Raw genomic sequence first — 9623 nt, 5'->3', positions numbered from 1 at the left:
TCTATTTATTGGATTTCAGAACATCAAATTTATATATTGAGAGCTAACTAGCCCTTTATTCAGGAGAAAATTAAATAATAAAAATTTATTATATAAAGATGAGTCTAAAAATTATTAAATTTAAATCACGTTTAATTCATTCAAAAATTAATTCAATAGAGACGGGTGTCTAAAATTTTTTTTATTAACATTTATGATTTTTATTATTATTATTATAGTTTTTTATATATTATTATAGCAGTAATTATTTATGTGATGTATTAATTTTTGTAATAATAAAATTAATATTATTATAAAATCTTTTACTATTAATTTTAATATTTGTTTTAGTGTTATAGATGCATATTTTATTTTTAACCGAGAAGTAAATTTAATAAAATGGACAGATCACAAGAAAAAAGGAAATTAACAGAAAATAGTGCACGCATGTAATATATATCGTATTTAATTACAACAAGAAAAGAATTCAAAATGTAAATTAATATTTGATTCTAAACCAATAATTTCTATTTTTCATGCACGCACGTCCTTATATGATATACATTGACTTTTATTTTTTTGTTTAAATTCTCAAACCAAAATGGGTTTATTTAGAGTTTGAATAAGATATAATTAAAAATAATTTTTCATTTTCAAAATTTATTATTGATGTCATTTAAAATGAGTTATGAATTGTTATTATAAAATAATATCCTGTGGTAAGTGTCTGATAAATTGATGTGCACTCCCATCAAAGAAAAAGAAGATTCGGACACTACACTCGGTTTTTTATTAAAATTTGTCTTTTCGTAACAGACACAATCCAGCAGACTTATGTTACGCCTATAATCATGAGATTACTGACCAATTAAATCGACAAGATCCCTTATCAAATAGCCGATCACATTATTGCCTTATCAGAAAATGTTATATTTAACTCTGTGTTCTACAATATAAAAACCAATGATCACATAGAAAAATGTATATAATTTTTACACAATTATATTTGAATTCTAAGTAATTTTTTATATTCGTTCTATTTTATAATTTAATAAATTGTATGTTAGAGTGGCTATCATATGTCAATCACCTCACTTTTTCTTTTTAAATTTAACATAATTTTACTTTTTTTATAGCATAAATTATAATTTTTAAAAATATTTGAATATAGAGAAAAGAAAACTCTATTTTCTATATAACATGGGTAATTTCTTGTTTGGAATGATATAGTCAACTTCTCTTTCAAGTTGCTGCCATTAATTAATTAACTAGTAATATAATCTAAAATTAAACCTTTAAGTTAAAGAAAGAAGAAAAACCTCAAAGTCAACTAAACCTATGATTGTTTGTGAATAAACATTCAAGGAATCAATCTTAAGGCACTTGTTTCTTTGCTATAAAAAAGGCACCACTTATTCAAAATCAAATCAGAAGTACAATTTTTTTTTAATTGCTTAGTTATATGATATTATTATAATATTTTCATAATTATATGAATTAACTGTATATTTTAAAAATACGGAAAAATTATTATAAAAATCAAAACTTAAGGTAAAAATAGTTAAAATATATAAATTAAAAATTTCATAATTTATTTCTTTTAATTAAAACTTTTCTGATCAAAATAATGTTTCATAAAACTTTGTTTTTATTATTGGGCTGATTAATTCAATTTGATTAATTAATCAATGTTTACTATTTTTAGAAAGTCCAAATTTAATTATTAATCATTATAAATTTTATATAAATTGCATTATAATTAATATTTAACTATTAAATATATTAAATAATTTCTCCATGAATTTGATTGAATTGTTTTCATGTTTGAGAAGGGAGTTTATGTAATACCCGGCTCGAGTCCGGCATCGGCATTCCTGTAGTCCGGTGGAATCTCGGGTGTCGGAACCCTCGAGAAGGGTACTGCATATGTTTTCTACAGTCTTTTCACTTGTTTTCATGTTTTGAAGTGTTAAAAGACTTGAGTTTTGAAAGAAAAGCAACAAGGAAAAAATGCAAAGGTTCGGCCGCCGAAGGTCACTTTCGGCCGCCGAACATTGCATGGTTGCGGCTTCACGTTCGGCTGCCGAAGGTGGTCTGGCCAGCCACCTATAAAAGGGCCAAGGGTCGGTGGAAGGAGGTTATTTCTCCTCCACTTGCAGCCAGAGGTGAGTTTCAGCCTCTCCTACGTTGACTTTCATGTTTTCCATGATTTTCATCAAATCTTTCAATAGTTTTAAGAGTTTTGGTGATTTATGAAGGTTTTGAGCAAAAGAAGCAAGTTTTGAAGTTTGGAGCTTTGGAAGAGCTTTTCTTCATATCTCCACGTTAGGATCCTTCATCCTCAAGTTCTTTAAGAGGTAAGTGAAGATCCTGAGCTTCTTTGATGATTTTGAAAGGTTTTATGAAGTTTGTATGGGTAGTATGCATGTTTAGGTTTAGGTGAGGTTTTTGGTGATTTGTGGTGTTCCAGCATGTTTAAGTGTTATGTGCTCTGTTTGTTTGGGGTTTTAGGATAGTGTTAGACCTCTTTGTGCATATATATGTGTATATGTTAGTTGGGAGTAGTTGCTATGCATGTTTGTAGGTTTTTGGGCAAAGTTTGCATGAAACAGAGCAGGGTTCTGCCCTTCGGGCAAAACCAGGTTCGGCCGCCGAAGGAAGGTTCGGCCGCCGAAGGAAGGTTCGGCCGCCGAAGGAAGGTTCGGCCGCCGAACCCTTTGTGGAGGCAGTTCGGCTGCCAAAGGTTGCCCCCGAAAGCTAGGCTTTCGGTTTAGAAAGAGACTTTCGGTCGCCGAAAGAGAGAGTTCGGCCGCCGAAAGTGTGTGAGTTTCGTCTCTGGACGAGACCTTCGGCCGCCGAAGGTGCCGCCGAACATGCCTGAGTTTCGTCTCTGGAGTGGGATTTCGGCCGCCGAACCTGCCGCCGAAAGTGCCCTGTCCAGCTTATTGTAAGAGCTAGTGTGGACATGTAAATGTATCTCTAGAATAGTGCTTGACTTCTAAGACTTGTAATCCCTTTGTGGAGTCACATGATCAGTTTATGTATGTTTCTTTATTGTTGTATGTTTATGAGCAAAACCAGGCTTAACATTATGAGTGTGATCCGCCTAGAGCCATGAGGAACTCTAGTAGGGATTAGTAGAGCACAGAGAGAGTGCATGCACAGGTTAAGCCTTGGAATGAAGAAGAGTTTTATGTTTTACAGCAAATGTATGATCATGTATGGGATTTCACAGGTATACAGACAGGGTAGCAGGCTTACTACGGGTCCCGGCGACCTTAAGTCGATCTGGATCCTAGTGCCGGTGGCAGTTCGGTTTCCGGGCTGTTACAGATTGGTATCAGAGCCCTAGGTTCATATGGTCGGACCTATAGAGAGAGAGTTGAGCTCATAGAGAGGTTTAGCAGGTCAAGCACCATAGGAAAAAAACATGTCCACTAGGATAGGATGTCAGTCCTGTCGCTATATGCTGATGTGCAATGCCATGAGTTATGCATGTGCATGTTTTTGATGTGTTGCTTATGTGTTATGTGATGTTGTTTTCCAGAGAGTGACGATGCGAGGAACTCGTCGATCCGCGAGATTGACTGGAGTCCCACCTGCAAGTGAGGGTACAGCTGCTCGTCCACCTGCCTTGCCAAGGGCAAGATCTCATAGGTCAAGCAGGGAAGGAACGTCACGAGACCCTAGAAGGTCTTCTGACGAGAGCAGGAGAGGAGTAAGCAGAGGGGGAAGGTCAGTAGAAGGTCAGAGTAGAGATGTAAGCATGGGTGTAGGAAGGTCGGAAGAAGGTATGGGGGAATCCCAGGGAGGCATGCAGGCCTCGGGGTTTGGCTATCCACCCTTTCCTCAGGGCCCAGAGTATCCGATGGGAGGCACGTCGGATTACTCCAGCGTTGCCCCATATCCACCCTACATGCCCTATATGCCCTATCCTTCCTTTTATCCACCCTATCACATGTATCCACCCCCACCTGTTCATCCAAGTCCAGTACAGCCTGAAGTGAGGGAACCAGTTCCTCCACCACCACCTCCTAAACCAGTAGCCCCTGTTGTGGAAGCACAACAACCCAGTTCTTCAGGGGGAAGTAAGGTGAAGATGACCGAGTACCTCAAGTTGGATGCTCCTAAATTCAATACAGGAGATGATCCCTTTGAGTATCTCAGTGCAGTCAGAATGATCACAAGTGAGTTGGGAGCAGATGATGGTAGAGCCATTGAGATGGCAGGGTTCACGTTAAAGTGTAAGAAAGCTAGAGAATGGTTCAAGAACTATGTGGACCCGAGACTTGAGAGTATGACATGGGAAGAGTTCGCCAACGAATTTGCTGGATGGGCTTTTCCTGACAGTTCTAGGGAACTAAAGGTTGTGGAGTTTGAACAGTTGAGACAGATGGAGGAGATGAGTGTTGATGAATATACAGATAAGTTCCTGGCATTGTTGCCATATGTCGGTCAGGCATATGATACAGATCAGAAGAAGGCAAAGAGATATGCCACAAGGCTTCATCCCAGGTATTTCTCTTTGATTCTTCATGCGGAGAAGGAAAGTTTCCACTCTATTGTGGATGCTGCTAGAAAGATGGAGGCCAGTGCTATAAGTCAAGGTGTAGTCAAGGCACAGTCTTCTGGTGTGAAACCAGGTTCCTCCTCGCAGAGTACAGTAAGTGCAAGTAGGAAGAGATGGGAGAAATTCAGAGGAAAGAGAGGCAAGTTCTGGAATAGGCTTAAGTCGGGTCTCGGAATGAGTAGTGGCTCCAGTTCTGGCGCAGATTTTCCAGTGTGCAAGAGGTGTGGCAAACAGCATAGAGGAGCTTGTCAGTTGGGATCCACAACCTGCTATAGATGTGGGCAGGAGGGACATTATGCACGAGAATGTCCTCAGGCGACTTTGGTTGCACCATCCCAGCAGATGAGTACGGGCAGTGTAGTCCAGCCAGTAGCTTCAGCCATTCCACCAAGCAGTGGTAGAGGAAGAGGAAGAGGGGCAGCCTCTTCATCAGGGATGGGTTCCCGAGGTGCAGGTCCGTCAGCCCCAGCACGGATTTTCACCCTGACTCAGCAGGAGGCAGACACGTCGAACACGGTGGTGTCAGGTAATCTCATCATTGGGTGTTCAGAGGTGTATGCTTTAATGGACCCCGGTGCTTCTCACTCTTTCATTTCTTCTAGAGCTGCAGAGAGGTTGGGTCTGATTGTGTCTGAGTTAGAGTGTCCTCTATGGGTCAGTGGACCCAAATGTGCTCCATCTTTGGCAGAGTCAGTCTGTCGGTTCAGTCCAGTGTGCATAGAGGGTAGATACCTTCCAGCTGACCTAGTGGTTCTAGAGTTGACAGATTTTGATGTCATTCTAGGGATGGATTGGTTATCTACGTATGATGCTACTCTGAACTGTAGAGACAAGGTAGTCAGTGTCAGAGACCAGGATGGGTCAGAGTGTGTCTTCAGAGGAGACAGGAGAGGGACACCTAGGGGTTTGATATCAGCCCTCCAGGCTCGTAGAATGTTAAGGAAGGGGTGTCAGGGGTTCCTAGCTTATGTGAGAGAGCTAGACAGTCAGGTTAGGGAACCATCCTCAGTACCAGTTGTTCGAGATTTCCCAGATTTGTTTCCTGAAGAGCTTCCAGGACTACCACCTGATAGGGAAATAGAGTTCGAGATTGAGTTGATGCCCAATGCTAGACCGATCTCTATTCCTCCCTACAGGATGGCACCAGCAGAGTTGCGAGAGTTGAAAGAGCAGTTACAGGATTTGGTAGCTAAGGGTTTCATCCGCCCGAGTACCTCACCCTGGGGTGCTCCAGTCTTATTTGTCAGAAAGAAGGATGGACCTCTTAGACTTTGTGTCGACTACAGACAGTTGAACAAAGTCACTATCAAAAATAAGTATCCGTTACCCAGGATCGATGATCTCTTCGACCAGCTAGCAGGAGCAGGTTGTTTTTCTAAAATAGATCTGAGATCCGGATACCACCAGTTGAAGATCAGGGAAGGAGATGTATCCAAGACTGCTTTCCGAACCAGATATGGGCATTATGAGTTCCTTGTGATGCCGTTCGGGTTGACTAACGCCCCTGCAGCATTCATGGATCTCATGAACAGGGTTTTTAGGGAGTACTTGGATCGTTTTGTGATCGTCTTTATTGATGATATCTTGGTGTACTCCAGGAATGCAGAGGATCATGCCCAACATCTGCGGATAGTGCTGCAAACCTTGAGAGAGCATAGCTTGTATGCTAAGTTCTCCAAGTGCGAGTTCTGGCTAAGGAGCATTTCCTTTTTGGGACATGTTGTATCAGAGAACGGTATATCAGTAGATCCCAAAAAGGTAGAGGCAGTAGCCAACTGGCCTACACCCACTACAGTGACCGAAATCAAGAGTTTTCTGGGTTTGGCATGCTACTATCGGAGGTTCGTTCAGGACTTCTCGAAGATAGCTGCTCCTATGACCAGACTGACCAGAAAGAATCAAAAGTTTGTGTGGTCAGAGGAATGTGAGGACAGTTTTGCAGAGTTGAAGAGACGGTTAACTTCAGCACCGGTGTTAGCACTGCCGATCAGTGAGGAAGATTTCACAGTGTTCTGTGATGCATCCCGAGTGGGATTAGGTTGTGTGTTGATGCAGAATGACCGAGTGATAGCTTATGCTTCTAGACAGCTGAAGAAGCACGAGCTGAATTATCCGACACACGATCTTGAGATGGCAGCTGTTATCTTTGCACTTAAGATGTGGAGGCATTACCTCTATGGGGTAAAATGTGAGATCTATACGGATCATAAGAGCCTGCAGCACATCTTAAGTCAGAGAGAGTTAAACTTGAGGCAGAGACGGTGGGTAGAATTGCTCAGTGATTATGATTGTACGATCCAGTATCATCCGAGCAAGGCTAATGTTGTAGCTGATGCCTTAAGCCGAAAGTCACTTGGCAGTTTATCCCACATTGCAGTAGAGAGAAGACCGGTGGTGAAGGATTTCTATAAGCTCATGGAAGAAGGGTTACAGTTGCAGTTATCTGGTACAGGTGCTTTGATCGCACAGATGAGAGTGACACCAGTGTTTCTAGAGCAAGTGGCTCTGAAACAGCACGAAGACCCCGAGTTAGTAAAGATTGCCAGGACTGTTCAGTCTGGTAACAGTGCAGAGTTCAGATTTGACGGTGAGGGGATTCTTCGGCACGGTAAGAGGTTATGTGTACCAGATGATAGCAGTTTGAAGGCCGACATTATGAGGGAAGCTCATAATACGCGGTATAGCATTCACCCGGGAGCCACCAAGATGTATCAAGATCTGAGAAGGGTGTATTGGTGGCCAGCAATGAAGAGAGAAGTGGCACAGTTCGTGTCAGCCTGCGAGACATGTCAAAGGGTGAAGCTAGAGCACCAGAAGCCGGCTGGAATGCTTAACCCACTGCCGATTCCAGAATGGAAATGGGAGAACATCGCTATGGATTTTGTAGTGGGGTTACCGGCGACGTCTAACAGACTAGACTCCATATGGGTGATTGTGGATAGACTCACTAAATCTGCTCACTTCATTCCAGTCAGGAGTAACTATTCTGTGGACAAGTTGGCGCAGGTGTATGTAGACGAGATAGTAAGATTGCATGGAGTTCCAGTGGCGATAGTATCAGATCGAGGACCTCAGTTCACCTCCAGGTTTTGGCGGAGTCTGCAAACTGAAATGGGCACAAGGTTGGATTTCAGCACTGCTTTCCATCCACAGACAGACGGTCAGTCAGAGAGAACCATCCAAACCATTGAAGATATGCTGAGAATGTGTGTGTTAGACTTTGGCGGTTCTTGGAGGCAGCATCTACCTCTGGTGGAGTTTGCCTACAACAACAGCCATCATGCTAGCATAGGGATGGCTCCTTATGAAGCTTTGTATGGAAGGAAGTGCCGAACACCTGTTTGCTGGGAAGAGGTAGGAGAGAAAACTCTTGCAGGGCCAGAGTTAGTTGAGATAACCAGCAAGTTAGTGCCTATCATCAGAGAAAGGATCAGAACAGCTGTAAGCAGACAGAAAAGCTATGCAGACATCCGTAGGAAGCAGATTGAGTTCCAGGAGGGGGATATGGTATTGCTTAAGGTGTCTCCGATGAAGGGAGTGGTTCGGTTTGGAAAGAAGGGTAAACTGGCCCCACGGTACATTGGTCCCTTTGAGATCTTGCAGAAGATCGGGCCTGTATCGTATAAGCTAGATTTACCGGCTTCTATGGAAAGAATTCACCCGGTATTCCATGTTTCTATGTTGAGAAAATTTGTGTCAGATCCAGAGAAGGTTCTTAGTGAACCTGAGGTGGAAATCTTAAGTGATCTCACCTATGTAGAGCAGCCAGTGCGGATCCTTGACACCCAGATCAGGAAGCTGAGAAACAAGGAGATACCAATGGTGAAAGTGCTGTGGAACCACCACAACCTAGAAGAGTGCACGTGGGAGACTCGGGAGTCCATGCTCCAGCAATACCCATATCTGTTTTAAGGTTAGTTTTCCCCTTTTCTATGTGTTTCTGTTGTGTTAGGGACATTCGGGGACGAATGTTCTTAAGGGGGGGAGAATGTAATACCCGGCTCGAGTCCGGCATCGGCATTCCTGTAGTCCGGTGGAATCTCGGGTGTCGGAACTCTCGAGAAGGGTACTGCATATGTTTTCTACAGTCTTTTCACTTGTTTTCATGTTTTGAAGTGTTAAAAGACTTGAGTTTTGAAAGAAAAGCAACAAGGGAAAAATGCAAAGGTTCGGCCGCCGAAGGTCACTTTCGGCCGCCGAACATTGCATGGTTGCGGCTTCACGTTCGGCTGCCGAAGGTGGTCTGGCCAGCCACCTATAAAAGGGCCAAGGGTCGGTGGAAGGAGGTTATTTCTCCTCCACTTGCAGCCAGAGGTGAGTTTCAGCCTCTCCTACGTTGACTTTCATGTTTTCCATGATTTTCATCAAATCTTTCAATAGTTTTAAGAGTTTTGGTGATTTATGAAGGTTTTGAGCAAAAGAAGCAAGTTTTGAAGTTTGGAGCTTTGGAAGAGCTTTTCTTCATATCTCCACGTTAGGATCCTTCATCCTCAAGTTCTTTAAGAGGTAAGTGAAGATCCTGAGCTTCTTTGATGATTTTGAAAGGTTTTATGAAGTTTGTATGGGTAGTATGCATGTTTAGGTTTAGGTGAGGTTTTTGGTGATTTGTGGTGTTCCAGCATGTTTAAGTGTTATGTGCTCTGTTTGTTTGGGGTTTTAGGATAGTGTTAGACCTCTTTGTGCATATATATGTGTATATGTTAGTTGGGAGTAGTTGCTAGGCATGTTTGTAGGTTTTTGGGCAAAGTTTGCATGAAACAGAGCAGGGTTCTGCCCTTCGGGCAAAACCAGGTTCGGCCGCCGAAGGAAGGTTCGGCCGCCGAACCCTTTATGGAGGCAGTTCGGCTGCCAAAGGTTGCCCCCGAAAGCTAGGCTTTCGGTTTAGAAAGAGACTTTCGGTCGTCGAAAGAGAGAGTTCGGCCGCCGAAAGTGTGTGAGTTTCGTCTCTGGACGAGACCTTCGGCCGCCGAAGGTGCCGCCGAACATGCCTGAGTTTCGTCTCTGGAGTGGGATTTCGGCCGCCGAACCTGCCGCCGAAAGTGCCCTGTCCAGCTTTCTTTTGCATGTTTTATGT

Source organism: Manihot esculenta, chromosome 14 (genome assembly GCF_001659605.2).
Source record: "Manihot esculenta cultivar AM560-2 chromosome 14, M.esculenta_v8, whole genome shotgun sequence".
In the NCBI taxonomy this organism is placed as follows: domain Eukaryota; kingdom Viridiplantae; phylum Streptophyta; class Magnoliopsida; order Malpighiales; family Euphorbiaceae; genus Manihot; species Manihot esculenta.
This window is presented reverse-complemented; position numbering follows the sequence as displayed.